This window comes from Rhinopithecus roxellana, chromosome 14 (assembly GCF_007565055.1).
Source record: "Rhinopithecus roxellana isolate Shanxi Qingling chromosome 14, ASM756505v1, whole genome shotgun sequence".
In the NCBI taxonomy this organism is placed as follows: Eukaryota; Metazoa; Chordata; class Mammalia; order Primates; family Cercopithecidae; genus Rhinopithecus; species Rhinopithecus roxellana.
Genome location: NC_044562.1, coordinates 130,816,170 through 130,843,349, shown reverse-complemented (window position 1 = coordinate 130,843,349; position 27,180 = coordinate 130,816,170). Strand labels below are relative to the sequence as shown.

The window sequence follows — 27,180 nt, the reverse complement described above, 5'->3', positions numbered from 1 at the left end:
GAACTTGTAAGTTCAAAAACAAAGAAAAAGAAGTGTCTCATTTTCCAGACAACTATTCTCCACTCCCTGAAGTTCAAGGATACGTTTAATAAGATAGAAGAGAAATGCTGCATTTTTTAAAATCCAAAGACATTTAATTTAAAATGGAAAAAAAAATGTGAAAAGAAAAAATTAAGGCTGGGTGCAGTGGCTCCTGCCTGTAATCCCAGCACTTTGGGAGGCCTAGGCTGGTGGATCACTTGAGGCCAGGAGTTCATGACCAACCTGGCCAACATGGTGAAATCTTTAATAAAAATACAAAAATTATCTGGGCGTGGTGGCGTGAGCCTGTAATCTCAACTACTCAGGTGACTGAGGCACGAGAATCACTTGAGCCTGAGAGACAGAGGTTGCAGTGAGCCTAGATCGCGCCACTCCACTCCAACCTGGGTGACCCAGAAAGACTCCATTTCAAAATAGTAATAATAATAAGAAGAAGAAGCCTATAGAAAGACAAAACAACTCAAATTTCTTATTCACCAGAATTATCCTATGCAAATGTGTGGGCCTCTCTGTCCTTTAAATTGCATATGTGTAAAATGGATATAAAATGGTTTATGTTATAGGGTTAGAGGCATTGTAAAGATTACAGGCATTATATGGAGATAATTTACCACACAGTTCATGATATATAGTAATTACTCAATAAAGTGAAGCTATTATACATTAATTCAACAAATTTTTTGAGCACCTACTAAATGTCAGGTTCTAACCACTGGAGATGTAGCAGTGAATAAAACAGGCCAAAAAAAACCCTATTTTTTATGGATGGTGAGAAGTCCCACGAAGAAAACCAAAGCAACAAAGAAAAGGGAAGCTGCAGTGTGAAGGCTTTGTAATTTTCAACTGTGTGGTCAAGTAGGCTTCAAGGAAAAGGTGACACTTAAAAGAGGCTGAAGGAAACTAGGAATGAGGGAAAAGAAGATGTGCCTTATTAAACGGGCAGCTCCAAATGGCAACTCAGAAGAGTGCTCATCATGTATCCTCATGCCTGGCTTGTCTTTCTGACAGGTCCTACACAAAATGAAACACGAATTCTGCTTGAGAACCCTGGAGCTTCCCCGAATGAGAAAATCTGCAGGTCAAGAAAATAGGGGATTAAAGACTGTGGCCATATCTCCTGCCATTCTATTTCAGCCTATCCCTACTTCATTTCTCATATCAAAATATATATTATCAGCAGGAAAAATTTAATTCTATTACATGTTGCATTAAGATTATTATCATTTTTGTTTCCTCTACTAGAATATCAGGCAGTAAAAAAAATGGTTTCTAGGAAGAGTGATTGCTCACGTAACTCCGTGCTTGGAGATGAAAGATAATTTCAGCTGTGGGTTTGCAGCCAGCGCAAGAACAATCTGATTGTGAACTGCAATGTGAAAGATAGAAGATTCCTGACAAGATTCTTTCTTTTCTTTACTTCTCTCTTTCTCTCTCTATCTCCCTCCAATCCCCTAGTACCTCAGTATTGAAGCAGTCTGTCTGTATGAAAATATGAGTATAAAATATTAAAATAACTATAGAGTTTCAAGAAGGAGATTATAAATATAAATTCTTTTTTTTTTTTTTTTTTTTTTTTTTTTGAAATGGAGTCTTGCTCTGTCGCCCAGGCTGGAGTGCAGTGGCCGGATCTCAGCTCACTGCAAGCTCCGCCTCCTGGGTTTACGCCATTGTCCTGCCTCAGCCTCCCGAGTAGCTGGGACTACAGGCGCCCGCCACCTCGCCCGGCTAGTTTTTTGTATTTTTAGTAGAGACGGGGTTTCACCGTGTTAGCCAGGATGGTCTTGCTCTCCTGACCTCGTGATCCGCCCGTCTGGGCCTCCCAAAGTGCTGGGATTACAGACTTGAGCCAACGCGCCCGGCCTTTATAAATATAAATTCTTAGTCAAAAGGCTATTGCCATTTGTTTTCACGTGTCTTCTGGCCCTTGGCCCAGGAAATCTACTGCCTAAGGGTTTTGCAACTGCAGGAAAAAACGTTCTACAAAACACAAACTTAGAGAAAATGCTTCAAAGGGTGCTGAAGATTGAAATGTACAGATATTTGGTGGAAAACTCAGAAAAGATACATCAAATACCTCAAGAAACAGAGGATAGCCACCATTCTCTTGATCAGCATCATCCTCACCATCCTCAGAGCTGAAGAATACTCGGTTCTAGGCACTGACAATCTACGGGCTCTGAAGAAAAGCTCTGCTAATCTACAACATAGCTGAGATCGCTCTTTAAGTATTTGCACAGGTATAAAACCTTTACAGGGCCGGGCGCGGTGGCTCACGCCTGTAATCCCAGCACTTTGGGAGGCCGAGGCAGGAGGATCACGAGGTCAGGAGATCGAGACCATCCTGGCTAACACGGTGAAACCCCGTCTCTACTAAAAAATATTTAAAAATTAGCCGGGCATGGTGGCAGGCGCCTGTAGTCCCAGCTACTGGGGAGGCTGAGGCAGGAGAATGGCGTGAACCTGGGAGGTGGAGCTTACCGTGAGCCGAGATCGCTCCACCGCACTCCAGCCTGGTGACAGAGGTAGACTATATCACAAAAAAAAAAAAAAAAAAACCGTTACAGGTGAATTAAAATCTTCTGAAGAAAAGCTGTCAGGAAAACATACTTATTGGAGCAGTGCTTTGGGCTTCAGCTAATTAGCTGAAGGAGATGAAGGAGAGGCCAGGGAGTCTAGTCCCTACCATCATCTCTCGTATATAAAACTATAGTTTTGTTTTTTTCTCTCTCTGGCTAAAAATTAATAATGCAGAAAACTCGGGACATAGAAAAAGGTAAAAAAGGAGAAAAGAAACATCTCACTGCTCCCTAAACTTTTAATTTTCTCCATTGATCAAATCAAGGTTTTTCTTAGTCTAATTAGGTGAGATTATTATGATGTATATAAATTATTTTGCCTTTCTCTTGAGTGTTAAACTATGAATATATCAAAATTTATTTTAATGTGTTATTTGTAGTGGCTATACTATATTCTCTTAAATGGACATGTGAAATAATTCATTTAATCATTAACCTTTCATATATAATACAAATAAAAGTATATATTTATGTAAAATACATTTATATTTGTATTTATATATACTTTATACATGGAAATATATATGGATATATGTTTATAAGTGAAAATATAATTTTACATTTAATTTGTCTTGTATATACATAAACTATACTTTATATATTATATACTATATATAACACATAATATATACTAACTATACTATATAACATATATAAACTATACTATATATTATACAATATACTATATTATATAATACAGTATACTTACGTAGTATACTATATAAGTATATTATATGATGTATTACCAGTTATATATTATATAATATATTACTCTTATATAATAGATCACCCATTTTGTGTATATTACCTATTATGTAATATGGAGTAGACTTTATACTATATATTATATAAGGACTATATTGCATATTATATAATTATATTACATAATCATAAAAGTATTATAATAATATAGTATATATTATATACTATGTTATATAATAGTATATATTATATAGATAATCATATTTATATATAAGATATACCATCTATAGAAATATATAATATAAAATATATTATAGATTAGTACTATAATATTATATTATATTATAGTTATTATTATTAATGGTATTATGTATTATATATACTATCTTAATATAGTTATAATATAGTATATAATTATCTACTATATATACTAAAATATAGTTCTACTAAATAAAAATAGTATATATGTATTATATATAATATATTACTATATATGTTATCTTAAGATAATTATAATATAAAATATTATATTATATATTATATACTTATAATTATACAATGCTATATTATATAATTATATTATAAATAGTATAGTATAGGTAATATATACACATATAACTACAGTATAGTTAATATAAACACATATAAATATACTTAAAATTGACTGTCGTCAGTCTCATATATAGTTTTAGATGTTTTGCTATTGTGAGGAGACTGAAAATGAGCCATAAATTTTTGTGCAAAAATATTAATTTTTTAAAGTTAATCCCCATAATGGGAATTAATGATTGGAATAAGACTCTTGATATATGATGATATTTTTAAAAACAGTGATCAACAACAACAACAACAACAAAAAGCCCAAGTACAACGGTGGCAGGTGCTCAGAAAGGATGCAGGCTGAGGAACTGTAGCACAGTCCTAGCAGCCCTCCTGGACTGGCAAGGTCAGGCCAGTTGCTGGAGCCCTGGAGTTGAGGGTTGGGGAGGCAAGTCGGTATGTCCAGGAGAAAGCACTGAAGCAATATCTGGGACTGTGGTAATATGGAAGAAAAGTAGCTGTTTATCAAGAATTTCAATATTTTTAACAACCAGCAGGGCCAGGCCAGGGCATATTAGATGAAAATCAGAACTGTTCTTGCTATAGAATGCCAAATTACTTTCAGGGAAATTTTAATTTCATACCCTTACCTTTTGCACATGAAAGCTTCCATATCATTGTAACCTCATCGGTATTATATGTTATTGGTTTTTAAGTCTTCTTGAATTATTCTTAGTAAACATTTGAACTTTCCTTTTTTTATATTTTGAATAAAATATATTATTAGCTAATTAACCAAATATTTTTTCATTATTTCTCTTAGATTGTTATTGTTAATAGAGATCAAGCTGAAGGAGACCCAAGGAATTGATCTCAAGCCCTGTAACCTCCCCAATTCCCTTCAGGCATATATTATTAGGTTCACCATCTATAAAATGAAGATAACAACAGGTCGCCTACACCAGAGTTACATGACTGTGTATATTAAATTGCAAAGTTTTATTCAGTGTGACTGTCAAGAGGAAACTTACTCACTAATTAAGACACCACAGACCAAAATGGCACAAAAACTGCCAAGATACAAATTTGTCCTTCAGCAACATTACAGATAAACACATGCCATGGACTTTTATGTAGATTGTAAATAATCAAAATTGGGAATGGAAAACACTCTAACGTTAACAACAACAAAACAAAATGAGAACCTACCGTATTGCTTTTTTTCTATGTCACCTGTATAAGCCCATTGCTGCATTCTTATTAATTCTAAGGCTTTAGAACTAAGTTTATTTGCTTTTGTAAGTATACAGTCATTTAATCTGCAATGATAGTTTTGTCCTCATTTGGTTCGTTATCCCTTGTTATGCTGTTTCAAACCTTATTGAATTAGCCAAAACAATCTTGTTTACTCTACTTTTAATGACAATCACTCCAGTGTTCTAACACTATGTTCCATTCTCTCAAATCTATAACTTATCTGTCTTTAACAATACCTCAATGTTCACTGAAAGTTTTAAATACAATACGATGGGGTAACTATTTTGGTAAAATTGTTTATGAAGAATATTTTATTTTTAATCACATATTTAATAAATGCCTTTAATAAAATGATGCCCCAAACTATAACTGTGTTTATCTAAAGTAGTTCTAAATCTTGTAGATTAGTTTATGATTATAATCTATAACCTTCTGATAAAGGAGTAACTGCTATGATGCTGCGTATAAGTACATTAGTTTTTACTTATTTTTTGTTATAAGCAATTAAAATCCATTCCCAAAGTTGTCTGCAGGTCTAGAAACCCCATTAGAATACCACTTCCTCAATACGACAAACATGGTAATAGCCACACTACTCTGAAAAAAATTCCTACCTCTTCTCTAGAAGGTGACTCATAAAAGAAGATTTTAAGACTCAAAGCACGTTTAATGGCCCAAAGACACAAGAAATCAGTGCCTGAGTCCCTTCCATAGCATATCTGTAAAGTATTTCTCCAACCTATGCTGACACCACAAGAATGACAGATAACTTTTTATCTCCCAAGGAGTGGAAGTTATTTTCTATTTATGGACAGGTTTCATCATTAACATGCTCTTTTACTTTTTTTTTTTTTTTTAGATGGAGTCTTGCTCTGTCACCCACGCCAGAAGGCAATGGCCTGATCTCGGCTCACTGCAACCTCCTCCTCCGGGTTCAAGCAATTCTCCTGCCTCAGCCTCCCGAGTAGCTGGCACTACAGGCATGTGCCACCATGCCCGACTAATTTTTGTATTTTTAGAAGAGCCGGGGTTTCACTATATTGGCCAGGCTAGTCTCGAACTCCTGACCCTAGCAGGTGATCCGCCTACCTCGGCCTCCCAAAGTGCTGGGATTACAGGCATGAGCCACCAGGCCTGGCCAACATGCTCTTACACTGAGCCAAGAAATCACTCTCTGAAGCTTTCAACCATTGGCCCTTTGAGGGCAAATATTCTATTGTTTGCCCATCAGAAAATATACAAAAATGGCAATAAGCACAATCAAATTCTTTTTTCCAAGCAAAAAACACCTCAGTTCCCTACATTTTCTCACACATTTTAAATTTGTTGATCCATACTGTTGGCTTACTATGGATCACTGGTAAAATAACCTTTGCTTCCTGCCACCTCCTAGTTTCTAAACCTGACACACTGGATCTTCCAGTTCCTACTTGAATTACATTCATTCTATTGCTGTCCAATCAGCTTAAAGTATTAAGCTTCTGTGTTACCTTAACATGTCATTTATGAAAGGAGGCAAGATTAATAATCTGATAAGGTTAGATGGTCAAATAGCTAGTCATTGCTAAGTACCTAATTTCTCTTGTGAAAGGAAAATAAAATCTTGGGACTCCAAACTCACTATGTTAAAAGGAAGCGTTACACTTGAGAACTGGGTCAAGCAAAATCTGCCTTCCCTTTCATATGTAAACAGTTAGGTACAATGATAGAAGGCCACTGTTTCTCAAGTGGCCCCCCTCCTTTTACATATAACATGTGGATTCAGTAAGTACTAATCAAACCCTCACAAGAAAGTGACCACTTACCTCACTACCTACCCTCCCTATTACTTTCTTTCCTCCTTCTCTCCTGCTTCTCTTCCCCCTTTAAATATCGAAGCCCTCAAACACCTCTTTGGAAAAAGCACAGATCACAGATGCTACTGCAACCTGTGTCTCTTTTTCTCAGTTGCATCCTCAATCTTGGTCAAATAAACCTCTAAATCGATAGAGAGCTGTCTCAGACACTTTCTTCTTTAGCAAGTTAAGAATTAATTTTTAAATCTGTTTAGTGCAATTTGTTGGACTGGACTAAAGTCAAGAGATCTGGGTTTTGTTCTGCCTTGTTGGTCCCCAGATTTCTTATTTGTGAAGTGAGAGTGTTGATGGTCTCTTAAGTTTCTTTTAGGTTTTAACTTCTGTAGAAATGCTGGTGTCTATATGCTGCAGAACAAGAGAACCATCAAACTGCTCTCAACATATGTCAGAAAAATTATGACAAAAAATATTATGAAGGTTGATAACACCTGTATTTCATATGTGAGTTGCTTGAGTGGATTAAAAAATTATAAATGTAAATACAATGATTGGTATAGCAATGATATAGTGACTGAGTTAGAATACAATAGGTTAATGAAAATAGAAGTAGGAAGCTGGATTAAATGTGATTATTTGAGTTGTAGTTCTAACTCTTAAAAAACTTTCTGGCATTTGAACATAAGAACTAAATAGTGGGAAAGATGAAACGATTATCCTTTAAGCAGAGCCCAGAGCAAGGAGAACACATTGGCCATGACTGCTTTCCGGAACATTTTTTCAGGTATAAATATATGCACTGTAAATTAATAGCATTCTCTCTTACCAAAAAGAATATGGGTTTCTTTTTTCCCATGTACCATCTAGCATGAAGGCAACACTCATTAGAAGTTGAATATAATGAACATCCATTGAGTGGTTTAATTTATGAAAGCACCAATGCTGATGGATCCAAAAGTATGTTCTATGAAATTTAGAATATATGCATTACTCTCAAAACCTAAAAACAATTGCAGAAATTAACAACATGAATACTTCAAGACCCTGAATAAAGCAATTCTGGCCACTCATTGTGTCTCATTAAAGCACACAAGCTCATATACATGAACATACATGCATAACTTTACACTTCCCAGTTTGTTCTCTGTAAAAGTTACATGGTCTGTTTTTCTGTTCATGGTTTGTTTTCCTCTCTTTATTCCTATTGGGTTCATATAATATTTATTTCATACATTTTCCTAACATTAGAATGCAAAATCTATGGATAACAGTGTTATTTATCAGTTATACTTTATTGATATGGAAGATGACTCAAAGAGTTTGCCATCTATTTCCTTTCTTTTGAATTTCTCAGAGCCCTAATAATTGCTTGGCTTCTAAACTGAAGTGCCAAGCACCTTTTGCAAAAACCTTACATTCTCTCTTAAACTATGAAAACTCTTTCCACACAAACACCAGACTCAAGAGGAGAATCTAATCGATAGGGCATATGTGCATCCCCTCCCTGCTCATGTTTCTGAAAAAAATCAAATAGACCCCCCCACCTCAAAACATGATAATTAAGTGGTATAAAAGTAGGAATTTCATCTAGGAAGGCTTTTAGCTGGTTTGCTTTTGTGTGTTTTTGAAGCACGGTGGGAGAAGTGGTAGCACCATTATGAATGCTTAGAGAATATTTGCACCAAAGCCATGTGCCTACCTATCTGTGCAAACAAGGAAAGAAAATTGAGGTAGTAAAACCTGTAAACCAAGACAGAAACGGGACCCTATGAGATGCATTGCAGGAGCTGAGCACAAAGGACTGAACAGGATCAACGGCTTCATTTGCTAGGGACTGGAGTTTAATGAATGATTTGGAAGGATACTCAAGCCATGGGACAATACAAAACTTTCAGGCACCCTGTAGATCACAGAATATGTGGGGAGACCATTTCTCTAAGGCAAGGATAGAAAGTTCCTTGCTGTATAGTAATGCATTGTTCTGCCTGATGCTTGCAGTCAGGCCAATAATAGGTGATTAGATAACCATCTCTCAGTTGCTACATGAGCACTCAAACTAACTGAAGTAGAGTGTCCGCTCCTTTCAAAACACTGGTTTTTCAAGCAACAGACACCTAGACCTAGGGATTTTAAATGCATTGCTTCTGATTTCATATAACTTAGTTGGGTAGTGAAAGCTAAGTATATACAACTTGAATTTTTCTTGGAGTTTTTCTTACATTTCTGATTGATTTCTTATGAAAAGTGACCTTAAAGGGCACCCACATTCTCCCCAAGGCGGAGCTTGTTAATAATACATTAGTAGGGCTCAGTCAGAAGAACTCCAAGAGTTGCTCCCTTTATTTTGTTAAGTTCTCTGTATCAGCTTCTATGCACACCTTTATGTAAGGACTCACCGTGCAGGCCAAATGTTCCTTTCTCTAGATAGCTTATAAGCATCTGGATAAATTTGCATTAGAAATTCAATTAACTTTATATTAAAAGGTCAATTAACTTGGCCATGGTAGAGATTGTTTTTAATTACTTTTTCTTGTAGGGCTTCTCTTCTTGTCCAAGCACAAGTGACACTATCAAACGATAGTCTCATTGCCTGTTGGTTGCCTGAAACTCGTATCCAAAACACACAGGAAATAACTGTCTTGGTTAAATGAATTAATAAGACATTCTTTAGACAATTTGTAAGTATTATAATTTTGGGGACTTAAAGTATCCGTAACCAATAACCAAGTATTTTAGCTTAAATACCCTTCATGGTATTGTTCATGACAATCCCCTTCATTGTCTGTCTTTGTTGGTTTCTATTTTCTTGGTGAAAGATGATAATAAAGTAAAATGATTTGAAGGATTAGTTCTTATTACACTATATCACAGTGTATTTCAAGAAAAATTAACAAATAATGACATTACAAATCAGCGATCTCTGTCAGGCATGGTGGCTTATGCCTGTAATCTCAGCACTTTGGGAGGCCGAGGCAGGCAAATCACTCAAGGTCAGGAGTTCGAGACCAGCCTGGCCAACATGGCGAAACCCCATCTCTACTAAAAAATACAAAAATTAGCCTGGTGTGGTGGTGGGTTACTATAATCCCAGCTACTTGGGAGGCTGAGGCAGGGAGAATTGCTTGAACCTGGAAGTCAGAAGTTGCAGTGAGCCAAGATCGTGCCACTGTACTCTAGCCTGGGCAACAGAGTGAGACTCCATCTCAAAAAACAAAAAAACAAAAAAACAAAAAATCAGTGATCTCATTTCATTAGACAGCTCTTAGTTATCTTTGTGTTAATATGAGCCACAATTCAACTCATTCATGGGGCACTAGAACACTTATACTTAAGAGGTTCAAGGGATTACCACTTGGCATTAAGTTACAAGTGACAATAGGGTCCACTTGATATTAGATTGTAACCATTATTGAACTATCACTCAGGCAAAATAAAAAACTAAAGATAAATATATCAATAATATATCTACATATGTTATACATTAATGCATTAACCCAAACTTCCAGATGAGTAGCAACTTAAAAATGAAGCAAACACTGCTCAGGAGTTGATATGAGGAAAAGTCTTGAGATGAAACTTATTTCACTTTTGCAGAAGAGAATAGCCTTCACCCTCCCAGGAGCAATAAGATGTCCTAAGCACTTCGTAAATGCTACCTATATCACTCTCACTACAACCTTATACGATAAAATTCATTTTTCTCATTTTACTGATGTTTCAACCAAGATCATACAGTTCATTGGAGGCCTGTGTTCATCTACCTTTCCAGACTTTCAATTTTCCCCTAGAATGAAAACACTGGATCTAAAAGTAATGAGACTATAAAATGCCTGTAAAATGGTGCTTAGGGCTGCGTGTGGTGGCTCACGCGTATAATCCCAGCACTTTGGGAGGCCAAGGTGAGTGGATTATGAGGTCAGGAGTTCAAGACCAGCCTGGCCAAGATGGTGAAACCCCTGTCTCTATTAAAAATACAAAATTTAGCCAGGTGCAGTGGTTGGCGCCTGTAATCCCAGCAACTCAGGATGCTGAGACAGGACAATTGCTTGAACCCAGGAGGTGGAGGTTGCAGTGAGCCAAGATTGCACCACTGCACATTCCAGCCTGGGCGACAGAGTGAGACTCCATTAAAAAAAAAAAAAACAGGCGGGTGCTTAGGAGTGTTCTGAATGCTAGAGGTAATTCTAAGCATTCAGTCTTGGAACTAAGAGGAAGGGAACAGATTAGGCCCATGCCACTCAAAGAATGTGTTCACAAGAGTGTAAATTAACTCTGTCGTTGAGCACAATTTTTACCCATGGTGAGACTTTCCCAATGAAAAAAGCTATGCATCAGTTTATATTCCAATGCATATTTCTAATTTTCACATGGACAAATAACAGTTTGAAAAGCAGTAACCAGTCCATGAACAAGGCTTTAAATGGCACAAGCTTAAGAAGCTTCTTATGAGATTTTCCTTTTCTGTGAGTATTTTAATCATTTTGGATAAGAGTTATCCTTAAAGTTATCCTATTTGATTTTTCATTTATCAAAAGAATAAGTCACATCACTTTTTCACAGTAGAGATAGTAATGAAGGCTAGTGTCCTATACCCTGTAAATCTCTGGGGGCATTAATGTTAGTTGAAGTAATATTGCTAGTTTTAATAAGCTGATTTCTTCCAACAGCAAAGAGAAAAAAAAGAAAAAGAAACCTTCCTTAAGAAATGAACAATATTGTCAACACACAGCACAATGTTTGAAGTGAAATACAAACTTTAAAAATATATTATTCATACCTGCACCTCTGCCTATGCTTAGAATCTTAATTTCTGATTTTGTGTCTCCAATCCTGAAAGAAAAAAATTATGTAGTTTTAGAAAAATTTGTTAGGTGCTTTGTGAAATCTGATTATCCAGTCTAGTTGAAGAGAACAGACTAAAAATACAATGAATGAAAACTAGGCCAACATGAAAGTTCCCAATTATACCAGTTACATTGCCATCTTTAGAGTATATTTCAAAATACAGGTTATATTCATTAACAATCTTGAACTAGGAGACTTGGAAATGGCAGTATGTACATCTCAGAGGTAGAAAATGCCATTTGTTTGAATATTGTTTGGAGAACAAGAATAGAAAAAGTGGAGCTTTGAGTCTGGTAATATAATAAGCCACCCATCGTAGATAGGGGAAAGGCTCAGGTGGTTCCCACTATCTATAATGTCTGTCTTCTTTCCTCCCCCACCTCCTTTTTTTTTTTTTTTTACCTTCCTTTTAATAAACAAATGTTTATTAAACATGTATTATGTATATTCTATCCTAGGCATTAAAAAACAGATATCACTTTGCTCTCAAAATGAAATGTGAGATAATAAAGCCCTGAATTATGACTCAGGTACTAGAAATAGAATGAAGTAGACAGATTGGGAAATAAGCCAGTAGGACTTGCTGTTAGATTGATGTGAAGACATCAGAAAAAAAATATGAGTGCGCAATGATTTCCCTGTTTCAGGCTTGGATGACTGGGCAAAGGGTGATGCCAAAAAGGAAGCTGAGAAATATAGTTTGGCAGCAAGCTTATGTTTTGTCAGGGCTTTTTAAAAAAATAAATACGAATTCGGCAAACATTTGAATTTGCAAGATTTAAGCTGGGAGAAGAGAAATCAGGGTCAGTGATGTATTCTGGAGAATCATCATCATAAAGTAATGGTCAATGCTAGAAGAGTAGATTCCATCAACCAAAGATATTGCAGAGTTAGAGTAGTAGTGGATGGTGATCCAATACCAACTTCTAAAGATAACTGGATTGTGAAGAATATACAAAGAAGACAGAGAAGTAAAGAAAGCACAGAGAAGTACTAGAGTAACTGGAGGCAGAGAAAGTCCTTAGTCGTGGCAAAAGCAGCAGAGTGTACTACTTAAAAAAGGAAAAATCTATATCGAATTTGACAATATAAGTGTCTTTAATAATAGCAGTTTTAAAAGAAGACTGAGGACTTCAGTCAGATGGCAATGGGATTAAAAGTGAGCTAAAAAATGAGGAAGCGGATCTGGAGTCTGTTGAAAAAGGATGAAAGAGAGAAGGAAAAGAGATGACTGCTACAGGGGAACCATGAAGGGAAAAGGATGGTGTTTGTTTCTTTGGACTATGGGATGGTAAACAAACCTGTGTTTTGTCTTCATTGCAAAAGCTTGCACAGTCACAAGATGGGAACAAAGGTTGAAGTAAGGTTCTAAAGGAATCTTGCAAAGTCTAGGGTCAAGAACACCTATAAATGAGTTGCCTTTTTCAGCTCTAATCATCCTCCAGTTCATAATCTTACATCCTAACACATCCATTTCTATCTTAACCTTTTGTTCATTCTTTAAAACGCTTACATCTATGACAGCATAGGGTGGCTATGAAGCAGAGGACCCAAGTTGAAATCCCAGGTTACTGATATGTTACCTTGAGCAAGTTATTTGACATCTCTGTGAAATAAGATAATAATATCACCTCTCTTGTAGGATTATTAGTAACTGTTTCTAATTCATGGAGAAATTATGAGGATTCAATTCTTTAATTCATGTAAAGCTCTTAGAAATGTAACTGCACATGACAAGCACTCCACATATATTAGAAATTATTATGATTCTAGGCACATGTAAGTGACTTATGTGAATTACCTCTTTGAATCCTTAAAATTCCTCTATGAGTTAGATACTATTATTCATCCCATTTCACATATTATAATGACATCAAATAATTATTGAAAACTTACTATTTTCTAGCCAAGGATTTAACAGTTTTATATGCAACACCAATAACCAAGTTTACTATTTATAGTTATATACTATAATTTTTCCTGCCCCCAAGCCCTGCCCCACCATCTACCCCCAAATAGGGGATTGAAGAATTCCTCTATAGGGAAACAAATCATCTCAGTAATAAAGTTAACATGATTTTATATCTGAGGATCACCCAGGAAAGAGCTGAGTCCACACTCAATTATTCAGTGAGCTACTCACTCAACAAACCCTGCCCTGACTTACACAAAGAGAATCTGACTACCTTTTAGTGCCTCATTATTTGATTGAACAGAAAACCAAAGCTCATTAGGCGGTTGGGGAGCTGTCGAACATAAGAAACAGAGACTGAAAGAGGCAGAGAGAGCAGATGAACATTTTGTAATGAATAAGAAGGTATTACATCTGAGAATGATGAAAAGAATGCTATAGAAAACATTCTTGGAAATTAAAACTATAATAGTAAAAAATTAATAGGTGGGCTGAAAGAGAAAGTCATAGCAAACTGGAAATATAAGAAAATTAGGTAATCAATCCAGGAAGTATTTGATGAGTAAACGTTTCAGAAAAAGAAAACAGAGGGGAGGAATGATTACCAAAGTTCCTCATAACTGAAGGATCTGAATCTCAATCGAAATAGCCCAGGGAGTACCCACAAAATGGGTGAAAAGGAACCATTTCACAACTCACTATTTTAAAATTTCAGAGTACTAGAGATAAGAAGATTCTAAAAAGTTCAAAATAGGGAAAACAAAACACATAATGTAAAAGTTATTCCACAAGCCAAGGATGAGAATTTTGAGTAGCATTTGATTTCTTTTTTTCTCTTGTGTGAGACAGGGTCTCACTCTGTCATCTAGACTGAGTGCAGTGTCGCAATCATGTCTCACTGAAGCCTTGATCTCCCGGACTTAAGCAATCTTCCCACTTCAGCTTCTGGAGTAGCCAGTGCTACAGGTGCATGCCACCTTGTTCAGCTCATTTTTTTACTTTTTCTGTAGAGATGGGATCTCGCTGTGTTGCCCAGGCTTGTCTCTAACTCCTGGGTTCAAGTAATCCTCCTGCCTCAGTCTCCCAAAGTGCTGAGATTACAGGCAAGAACCAACACACCTGGCCACTATTTTATTTGTTAACAGCAATTCTGGTATCTAAAAGACAATGTAAAAGTACCTTTAGATCTATGATACAAAACCATTTTCAGTATACAGTTCTATATCCAGTCAAACTGTCTAATGATGAACATAGAACCAAGGGATTTTTAAACATACAAAGTCTCAAAAAGTTTACCTCTCATTCACTCTTAAAGCTTTTAAAGCATTAGTTCAGGAAACAAAGGACTGAGGAAACAAAAGAAAGGCATGAGACACAGAATCAGGGAATCAAATACTTCAGAAAGAAAATGATTCTCAGAAAGTGAAATAAACTCCCTCCTTAATAGTTGTATAGCAGGCCAAAGCAGATCTTCCTAAACTGAAAAAAAGAACAGAGGGCTTCAGAAAAGTTGTTCCTTTGGGGTAAAATAAACAGATTCCTTGATATATTTGCATATATTGAGACGAGATTAGTATATCTGCTTCGGAATCAAAGTAGTAATAGGTACATAGAGAACTAAGAAAAGAAACCAAAATTAAGGCAATAGTCAACTCTAGGGAAAACAGAAAGTTGTACATAAAAGGAAATGTAAGTATAGTCTAATATATTGCTCAATTATTAATAATATATACATAGGCAAAATAACATGAACACTCAAATTATTTAACCAAAATTTTGACTAAATATAGTGACATGAAAGGGTGGGAAATATGCATGCTAATTAGCTATTTTAATACAGCAAAATGAAGAAATAGAAAAATAACATGTTATTTTGAATTATGAAAGAAAATTCCATAAATAACTAAAAGATTTCAAAGTGCTGAAAGTGGTTGCTTCTGGAGAGTGAGAAACAAGAATGGAGTGGGTGGGATTTGTTATAGGCCCCACCCACTTTAGAACCATTTGATTGTTTTTAGAACCATTTGATGTTTTAAAATATGAGCATGTCTTGCTTTAATAAAAATTTAATATGCTCGCTCCACACTCAATTAGCACAGTGAGCCACCAACTCAACAAACCCTGCCCTAACATACACAAAGCGTATCCTAATCACGTTTTGGTACTTCATCACTCATAGACAACTTTAAGCAACAATTTTAAAGGTTCTTCAGCTAAATCTTATTTCAAACACTACCTTCAGGAAAAAATTACTTTTTAAATAAATGACACTATTGTTAAAAGACAAACAGTGTGCCCTTAAAAATTCTTCAGTCTTTCACAGATTTTATAATATTTCCAGTTAGATTTAAACTTTGAAGATAAGGAAGGAGTCATTCATCATTTATTATGTTATCTCCATCCACAGCACCTCTTCAAACCAAACTGTGTATGGCTGAAGAAAACCAAGGATCTGGTAAGCTACAGACATGAGCAATACTTTTGGTACTGGAAAAGAATTGAGAAATTAACTCATTACCTTTAACTTTAGAAGTGAGCAAAGAAACCCAAAGAGGTTAACTATAATTAGTTCCTAGATAAGAAGTTATCTGTGTTTGCCATCTGCTTTGATGTTTGGCATCCTTATCCTATTATATATTAATTTTTAATATATAATATCCTATTTTTTGAAAGCTAACATTTAAAATCTGAATCATGTCAAATAGAAAGGGAAATACAATTTTATATACATCTAATAATGCCTGCTCTGGTCAGACATAGGTACTGCCCTGGTGAAAGAATTTCAGGCCTACAATAGAGAAATTCAGCAAAAGATAAAATACCACTTTCCTTTGCTGTTTGCAAACTGGATCCATAGTCATTTCTTCCCAGTTTTCCATTATTATTTCCTGAAGCAGAGTGAGTTACAGGAAATCACCCCCAGATAGGTGAGTTAATTATCTTTAGCACGTGGAATCTGTTACTCTCATAATGCTTATCAGCTCTGGCACAAATTGAACACATTAATCACCCCAAAAAAGAACTCTGCAAGAAGGGTAGGAACCAGTGAGTTTCACTGATAATGGGAAATGGTTCTTTTTTTAAGGAACACGTTGCTAATACTAAGTTGAAAGAAAAAGACAATTTGGGGGAAGAGAGTGATAACTATAACAATGGATAAGGAAAATAAATTTAAATGGATATTATGAGAACTGAGGGACTCAGTCCTCAGGGCAAATCGTACTTTGGCAATTATTTATATTCGATTCTAATGAAAAGCATACCAGACTCCCTTTGGGCCTTTTGGGGGATGTAAAATTTGGAGGAGGGCTGAAAAGTCTGAGTTCGAAGATTAGCATCTTATCTTTTTCCAAATGAACATGGATTTGTGCCTTCAAATGGTTAACGCTTATCTCTATGCAGCTGGAAATACAGCACAAATGGGAGCCTTTGAGTGTTTAAAGCAAACGTGGAACCGAAGCACTGCAGGAGAAAGGCAGGGCAGGGCAGCGAGGAGGAGGACGAGGGGGAGTTGCTGTCAGTAACTCGCCCTTATTCCGTGCCCAGCCTGCGAGGCTGAGCTAGACCCATCTATCACTGAAGCACAGCGAGTCTCAGGCTTGTCCCTTTGACAACAAGGTCCCTTTTGTTACCTTGCTATTATGCCTGGCAGCTTCTTGTCCATGAATTCCTGCATGCACTGGTGTTCCGTGGAATGGCTGAGAAACCTCCGGAAAGATTCAATATATCTCCGGTGGTCAGAAAACAAGCTCCTCATGGAAGATGCCGTGTTTGGCTTTCTGAGAAAGACAGAGTGAGAAGCAAGGTTTAACTTCCCCTCCTTCTCTTCCCAGTTCCCTCATTCGTTCCCCACCCCCACCAGTTTCTATCCAAAAAAAAAAAAAAAAAACGCTAAACTTGTTTTGAATTTAACATGCACCAAAGGCTGGCGTGCAGAGCTCATTATTGACTCAATATTTGAACAGCACTTTGCAAGGATATTTTAACCCCTACACGGTTGTTTTATAAGAAATAGAAGTGCTAAAGCAAAGCTGTAAATACACTGCTAAAACTTTTCAAACTCCTGATGCTGAAAGGTCATAAAAACAGACTGTATTCAAATCACTTCCTGTTTTGTCAGCAGAGCCACAAGTAAGTTCCAAGTGGGAAAGTGACTGTTCAAAGTGGCAAACGCAGGATGAAAAGGACCGCTACACAGCACTCTCAGAAATCTACAGCAGTGAAATATTTGACGAAAGACTGTCATCTGCCTCTGGGCTTTCTACAGGATTGTTTTGGCCTTTACATCCCTCAGCACTTGAATTTTCAACTTATCTGCTGCATTTCTTCAAATGCTGATTTGTGGTAACTCAAATTATCTTAAGAGGAAGTCACCAAGGAGGAGCCCAAGAACTAGCTAGAAGGTGTCAGAAGCTGCATTTAGGGGATTGAGAGTGGTGAGAGAAGTCTTGGAGCAAGAATGCAGGACACCAGGGTAAAAGCCCAGTCCGTAGAATCCTTCCCTAAGCACTTTGAACACGACTAGGTCAAAAACACCTCATTTGACTGGTTGAGCCTTTGGAAACCCAGTGGTGTCACCCACCAGAAGACCCAAAGCTTCAGAGTACTCACACACAGTCTTTCTCCTGGGAAGTGGTCTTTAAGAAGGTATCTAATCCTTTATCTAATACTGGGTTGTTAATAATAGCATCCAACTCATGGAGGAGTTGTGAGGATCAAATGAGTTAACTCATTATAAGTCTCTTAGAAATATGTCTGTTTAAACCGTCCCTTTCTAATTGAGTTCCCAAACTGCCCTCTAAGCATTCAAAACACTCCCCAACTCCCTTTGTTTTTTGTTTGTTTGTTTTTGTTTTTTGAGATGGAGTCTTGCTCTGTCGCCCAACCTGGAGTGCAATGGTGCGATCTCCTCTGACTGCAACCTCTGCCTCCTGGGCTGAAGTGATTCTCCTGTCTCAACCTCCCGAATAACTGGGATTACAGGCGCCCGCCACCATGCCTGGCTAATTTTTATATTTTTAGTAGAGACTGGGTTTCACCATGTTGGCCAGGCTGGGGTTGAACTCTTGACCTCAAGTGATCCACCCACCTTGGCCTCCCAAAGTGCTGGGATTACAGGCATGAGCCACCATGCCCAGCCCCCAACCCCCTCCCCCAGCTCTCTTTTATAAGTATGTTTTGTTCTCACTATTCTTAGAGCCAGTGCTTTTACCCTAGGGGAAAATGGAACATCTGGATAGGCAGATTGCCATGGATGACTCTGCCCTTAATGAACTGTGTGACTTTGGCTGAAATATAAGCTACAGTTTGCTCATCGGTAAAATGGGAACAACGAATTTTATCTCATAGGGTTGTAGTGAGAATAATATAACTAATGTTTAAAAAGTGCAAGCCAGTCCTTTCTGTAAAATAATAATAATAATAAAATAACAAAAACAATCGTCACTTTATTCATGGATGTTGAAATTTGAGTTTCATATCATTTTCACATGTCATGAAATACTATCCTTCTTTGAATTTACTTTAACCATTTAAAAACACAGAAGTTATTGGTAGCTCATGGGCTGCACAAAACAGGTGGGTAGGGCTGGGTTCGGCCACAGGCCCTATTTGGTCAAGCCCTGATTTATCTCCTCTGCCCTTCACTCATCCTTGGATAAGATCTTTGCTAGTTCTCTACTTACATCTCTATCCAACCAGCCTTCCTTTTCCTTAGATTGACTCTGACAAACTTTTGCTTGTATTACCATCTTCCATTTTTCCCTTTAGAGCTCAACCCAAATCATTCATTCATTCATGTATACATCTATCTGTTTTTGTTTCATTTTAACCCAAACCAAAAATGGCCAATAATGTATTCATCTATCGAATAAATGTTCAGTAAGAGTCGCTGTTGGCTATTCTGCTAAGGAATACTCCTGACATGACTTTCTCTTGGAAAGCTGCTGCTAAGACCTCCCTTAACTGAAACTTGGTCTTCTGAGACTATCACCTCCCTTGCCTGCTGTCAAATATTCTCCAACAGAGCCTGTTCTTCATGTGGATCCCATTGAGGACTTCCTTTCCATTCCCACTATTTCCACCCTACTTGAGATTCTCTTTATTTTTCACTTATTGTGCTATTTAAAAAAAAGAAAAGAAAAGAAAAAAACAACTTTTAAGTTCAAGGGTACATGTGCAGATTTGTTACATAGGTAAACATGTTTCATGGGGGCTTGTTTTACGGATTATTTCACCACTCAGGTATTAAGCCTAGTACCCACTAGTTATTTTTCCTGATTCTCTCCCTCTTCCCACACTCCACCTCCAATAGGTCCAGTGTGTGTTTTTCCCATCTACTGTTTCCATATTTTCTCATTATTTAGCTCCCACTTATAAGTGAGAATATGCAGTATTTGGTTTTCTGTTCCTGCATTAGTTTGCTAAGGATAATGGCCTCCAGTTCCATCCATGTCCCAACAAAGGACATGATCTCATCATTTTTTATGGCTGCTTAGTATTCCGTGGTATACATATATCACATTTTCTTTGTCCAGTCTGTCATTGATGAGCATTTAGGTTGTCTCCATGTATTTGTTATTGCATATAGTGTTGAAACAAACCTTCACATACTTGTGTCTTTATAACAGAACAATTTATATTCCTTTGGGTATATACCCAGTAATGGGATTGCTGGGTTGAATGGGATTTCTGTCTTTAGGTCTTTGAGGAATCGCCACACTGTCTTCCACAATGGTTGAACTAATTTACACTCCCACCAACGGGGTATAAGTGTTTCCTTTTCTCCACAACCTTGCCAGCACTTGTTATTTTTTTACTTTTTCATAATAGCCACTGTGACCGGTGTGAGGTGGTATCTATCTCATTGTAGTTTTTATTTGCATTTCTCTAATGATAAGTGATGTTGAACTTTTTATTCATATGATTGTTGGCTGCATATATGTCTTCTTTTGAAAAGTATCTATTCATGTCCTCTATCCCCTTTTTAATGTTTTTTTTCTTGTAAATTTATATAAGTTCCTTATAGATGATGGATACTAGAAGTATCAAGTGCATAGCTTGTCAAGTGCATAGCTTGCAAAAATTTTCTCCCATTCTGTAGGTTGTTTATTCTGTTCATAGTTTTCTCTTGCTGTAGAGAAGATCCTTAGTGTAATTAGCTCTCATTTGTGAACTTTTGCTTTTGGTGTCTTCATCATGAAATCTTTGTCCATGTGTATGTCCTACATGGTATTGCCTAGGTTGTCTTCCAGGGTTTCTATAGTTTTGCATTTCATATTTAAGTATTTAATCCATCTTGAGTTAATTTTTATATATGGTGTAAAGAAGGGGTGCAGTTTCAACCTTCTGCATTTGGCTGGCCAGTTATTCTATACTGTGCTATTTTTTTAATTGGGTTTCCTGTTTTAGGAATCACACAGATCCTAACCAATTTTATTGCCACTGTCAACTTCATGTTTCTTTTTCTTTTTTTTAAGTAAGTTTGGATAAAGACACTCTTTTCTTTCTCTCATAATATTTAGTCTCCCCACTGACCCCCAAGTCAAGTACAAGATCCATTCTGCAGCTCCCCCAATAATTATCCAGAATTGTGTCTCATTTATCTCTAGTTTTGCATTTATATCCCCTTCAAATTGTGCTGCTTCTCTGGATACGTTCCTATGCTTTGTTGCCTACAGCCTCTCCTCATAATAGTTCCTTCTGTAACATGCTGCTTCCTTTCTTACCACATCCATTGAAAAATTTTCTATTCTTCATATGCTACCACTTTCATATATCCTTCCATATTTCCCTCAAAAAATTCAGCACTCATGCTCATAATTTCTGATATTCTTGCAAGCATTCATCCTTGTGTTATTGTTGTTTAATATATTTGCCTTAACTCCCCTGCTTGTCCCCATGTGACTTAGCTCATAAAGACAGGAACTGAGTCACAGCTACTTCCCTGATGTGTTGCCCAAATAGACTTTCACTTCTTTTTTAAATAATTAAGAATGTGCTTGAACATTTACACTCTTGAGATGTTCTCTGCTATCAGATGTCCTCCATCCTTTTCATTATTGAGTAGCTCTATGTTACCAATAACACCAGAATTCTATTTCTTGAGCACTTACTATGTGCCAGAAATTGTATGGAACTTATAAAATGTAATGTAGGATTTACTCTTTGTGGTACCTCCATCAAATTCTCCCTATTACAAATGAGAAAACCAAGTTTCTAAGAGATTAAGCTACCTAGCCAAAAACTGCAGGACTGGTGTTGAATTGTAGTTCTGTCAAATCCCAGGACTAGCGTGCTCACAAAAATCTTTATATTCAGCCAAAACCTACTGCCCTGTAATTCTTAGATAGTACTCTTATTTCTGGTTGCTTAAACTAAGGAGAAGTAATCCAGTTCTTTCTCCATATAACAACCATTAAAAAACTTGAAATCAACCATCAGGACAACCTTACTCCCCAAAGTGTCTCTTTCATAGTTCCTAATTATTTCTTCTGCAATATAGTGTTATATAATTCATTACTCTGGCCCTCCTTTGGAAATATTCTAGTTTGTCTGGGTTCCTTTAAAAGGTGATGTTTGAAAATAAACCCAATATCCCCAAAGCTACCTAAAAAGTGGAGATTTATTTTCCAGGCTTACACTAGTGTTTCCCAAAGTTCTGCCCAACCCAACTTCTTTCAGATTTTACTCTGCTAAAAAAGGGTTCCACAGTCAAATAATTTAAAAAGTGCTGAATTGAGTAGCTTCCTCTGGATATTTATAATGCACATTAGTATATTAAATATTCATAAAACCTTTGTCACATGTCCTCTTCAGATGCAAATATATCATGGCTACGACATTTCTCTTATTAGTCTTGCAGTCCTTCAAAAGACAAAAAAAAAGAGGAAATCTTGTTGCTTTCAGCATGATTTGTGTTTGATTAAGTGCTGGTTTCAGCAATCACAACTTCCTTTTAAAATTGCATATAGAATATCTGTTTCATAATCCATACTGCATCTGGAATTTCCTTCTAGCTGGTTGGTTGGAATTACTGAATCTTGAAAATCTTTTTTCCCCTTTTTTTTTTTTTGGATAATTGAAGCAACAATCTAGCACATCTATCATTTGCCATGACTTTTCAAAAGTTACCAGCAATGACATCAGTATTGCTTTTATGAGTTCTTTCAGCACACTGAAATGTAATTTTTTTAGACTTTAAATTATCACCTAATTTAAAATTCTTATTTATTTTCTTACCTATTTTGGGCATCCATCCCCTATTACATATCAATTATTAAGCTGTTACTGTGTCAAAGTGCCTTATAAACTTCTAACACTCTGGGGGATGGAGCTATTGATACCATCAAGTGAGACTCAGAGCAGATAAATAGTATAAGACCGCGTAAGTCCTAAGAGAAGAGCCTGGGTTCAAATTAATGTTTGATTCCAAGGCTCATTTAAAAAAATTATGCCATATTACCTCTCACCTTTCTGTGTCTTTCCAACATGAAGATTATTTTCCATGTTACAGAAGATAGGAGCAAAGAAAAAGTGGAATAATTCTGTGTTCTTTCTATCACCTTTTAATAGAACACCATCTTTGCTAGGTCAAAAAACAAAGGCTTTCCCTTGTTCATTCTTCTTCCTCTGTATGTGGTATACCAAAAAATAAACACATGAACAAAAGAGAAGAAAAAACAATAGCAAAGTCTTCAGGACCCATTTTCTTCTACAGAGCATTGTTCAGATATTTCTGTTCATCCTGGTCTTTAGTTTTCCGAACACCGGACTCATTGGTCTAGCTTCTTATTCTTATGTCCAATCATCTAAATGGCATAATACATAGTAGGTATATGTTAACAGCAATATTACTAAAATATCTTAGTCAAATAGGTCAAAGAATCCCATTTTCTTTTCACTTGACAAGAATGGAGGAAGACAGTATTTTATACAAATTGATTGATTTAATTGATCTGCTAGCTGATTTGAAATTTATCAGGAAGACTGATCCAACTGTGGTCTCAAAGGAAGGGTTGGAATTATAGCACATAAAATTTTAGAGCTTGATTAGACTGGTAATTTCAGTCAAATATAATAGGCATCAGGAATCTTACATTCCACAGGAGACTTAGGTAAGTTTCTCATAAACATGGAAATAAGAAGCAAGAAAATTGAATGCTATACAAGCCTTGCCTCTTACTAGGTAAATCTGCTCTAACCTTTTTTTTCCATATATAAAAAAAAGGGGAAAGATGAGAGGTGAGATGATCTTTAAGCTTTCTTGAAGTTCTAGTTAAACGCCTTCCATCTTTAAAAAGATAAGTTTTTGTGGGCTTGTGAAACTAAAAGTAGTTGTATATATATTCATAGCTAGTTGAGCCACTGTATCTAAAGATTGTCAATAAATCATAAATGATAACCTAAAGATGGGCTCTGGGTAAGAAGCCCCTTGACTTTATGGTATTAGGCAAATTTACCAATGTGAGTTGCTTAAGGTCACACAGCTGGTAATAATGCCATATATCTTGTTACTATTAATGACTTAGCTGTTTCAATTACACTTAATTAATGTGGAGTTTATGATAGTTTTGTTTTAATTAACTTAAAACAAGAAAGGTCCAAAACACCCAATCAGGGACAAACCAAACCATCTTGTGATGCAGATGAAATACTTGGATGATAATTAATTGAGAAGGAAGAGAGAAGATGGACAGACAAATCCTGTTAAAAGACATAAAGAGTAATCAGTGAAATTCTAGAGATATAAAGCTTATATGAAATATTTAGGATGTGAACAAAGAATAAGTCACAACAAAAAAGAGTCTGTGAACTAACTTTCCATTTAATAATAAAAAAAAAATTTTAAGTCACCTTGAAAGTACTAGATCTCTTCTCAAAGGTAAAGGTCAGTAAGTATTTAGAACCTGGAAAATTAGCAAGAACTGGACAGCTATCAAAACAAAAAAACAAACAAAACTACAATAATACAATTCGTGAAATGAGATTTTGCCTCACTGTCCTTGTTACAGATGATGCAAACTTCAGTGACTACTATAAGGGGTAGCAGTAGTGTGGAGGTGGGGATCTGGTGAAGGGAAAAGCTTCATGTTAAAGGAATTTTATAAATAGAGGGATTGTGGTAAGCAAACTTCTCTGGCATCTGGTGAAGAAGTGTGTGCTCAATATACCAAAAAATGTAGTCTATGAAACCTCAGGACTAGAACATTCTCCTGGGCTAGAACATTCTTATCTGAGATGCTTTGTAGTATGATTTGGCTGAGTCCCCACCCAAATCTCATCTTTGATTATAACTCCCACTATCCACATGTCATGGGAGGAACCCAGTGGGAGGTGACTGAATTATAGGGGCAGGTCTTTCCCATGCTCTTCTCATGATAGTGAATGGATCTCTGTAGATCTGATGGTTTTAAAACTGGGAGTTGCCCTGCACAAGTTCTCTCTCTGCCTGCTGCCATCCACATAAGATGTGATTTGTTCCTCTTTGCCTTCTGCCATGATTGTGAGGCCTCCCCAGCCACATGGAACCTTGAGTCCAACTAAACCTCTTTCTTTTGTAAATTTCCCAGTCTTGGGTATGTCTTTATCAGCAGCATGAAAACGGATTAATACACCTTGCTTGGGCATGATCTGAGAACATATGCCTGCGGGGCCCAAAGACTATTTTTTAAAACTTTTAAGCATAATTTTCACATGATAAACTATACAAATCTCAAGGGTACAGGTGGAGGAAATTTCATATATGTATGTATCCATATAACCATTGCCCAGATCAAGTCTGCTTTCTATAATATTTACATTTCTAGTCTCCTAGAGGATTAACTCATGTCTGCAATCAACAATACTCTCTCCACCCCGAGACAAACACCATTTGGACTTTAACTTTCCCAGATACATTTTGCTTGTCTTGACCATCATATGAAAGGGTCATACAGAGTACTATGCATACTATAGTCTTTTGTGTCTGCCTTCTTTAGCTCTACATAATATGTTTGAAATACACCCACATTTTGTGCATCGGCAGTTCATTCGTGTCAACACACATTCCATTGTATAAATATTCCATAATTTTTAAAACCATTTTCTTTTACTCAATTGGGCATTTGAGCTCTTTCTTCCAGTTTAGGCTATTAGGAGTAATGCTGGCAGAAACATTTCTGCACCTGTCTTTCATGGATATATGCACTCATTTCTATTATCATGAGTGAAATTGCTATGTCATAGGACATTTTTTGTATTGCCAGTCACATTTGCTTTACCCTTCTGGGAGTATGTAGCAGTGTCTATAGTTTAGTCAACAAATACTGACTGCCTTTTAGGTCTTTAACCAATGGTATGGTGGAACTGATTGTTAGAATTTCAGGAACTTTGTGAGCTGGTTGGTATCACATGAGTAGCTTGAAATGAGCCATGGTGGGAGTATTTATGTAACTGAACACAGGTCTGGATGCTCACTGCTTGCAGAGTCCAAGTAACAAGAGCAATGTCTGGTAGAAAGAAATAGAGACTTTGTTAATCAATACGAGTAAAGTGGAAGTGGCCAGATTCCCATATAAAGCAACCACTTTGATTTTTTGTGGGAAGGCAGGAATTTAAAGAAGGAAAAGTTACTAAGGAAAGCAGGCAAGAATTGGGCTGAGTACAGTGTCTGTGTGTCTTGTTCTGGTGGCTATCTTGAGTCCTGGTCCACCTTGATCTCTGGCAGATGCGTTCTCAACAATGGCCAGTTGTTAACTAGCAGCCTTGACATATCTCTAGAATTTTGCAACTGGGTCTTCAGACTTGGTCTGTCTATCTCATGATTAACCCCTGGGACTTCTAAGAAGGCACATACTTGGATACTAGCATCCAGTTTAGATAAATGTGAAGGGAGTATATGGTGAGAAAAAAAGGGACATGAAGTATATTTTAAGACTAAGGAAAAAGGCTTCTACAGTTTGCTGCAAGGTTATGTCTTAAAACCCAAGAGAAAGGAAAAAATAAAAGTTTAAAATGCATTTTGAAGTTAAGCTGCCCAGTTACATTTACACCATGAAGACTGGAAAACTCTATGAATCAGGTCTTTTAAAAAAAAATCTCCTTGGAGAGCAGATTGTTAAACAATTAGCAGTGCACTATTGTTTTTAGCCCTGTGATTTTTTGCAAAGCGGCTTTGGAGAACTTGAACCTTCTTTTAAAATGGCTGAGTTGTGGTAATGCCATACAGGCTACCTTTCTCCAGTCTCTAGCATGAACTTCCCGAAGCGTGTGGCTAATGACTGTATGTGGGAACCACCGGAAGGAGTGGTGCCATCTTCCAGCATCTCTTAATTAATTGGTTGTACCCTTGCTATGATCTAGAGACAGAGATATCATTGTTCCTATGTCTACCAGCTATTAGTATGGCATTGGGCATATTATTTATGTTCCCTGAGCTTTATTTTCTTACCCGTGAAATAGAGATAATAATTCCTACCTCATAAAAATTAGTGAGGACTAAAAGAAATAATGTGTATCAAGTTTCCAACCTAAT

At 36.5% G+C, this 27,180-nt stretch overlaps 1 pseudogene; it reads right to left on the bottom strand.

Moving 5' to 3' along the window:
• LOC104655846 overlaps window positions 1-26,971 on the bottom strand; it is a 57,708-nt pseudogene extending 30,737 nt beyond the window's left edge.
• Window positions 26,972-27,180: the final 209 nt, after the last annotated feature.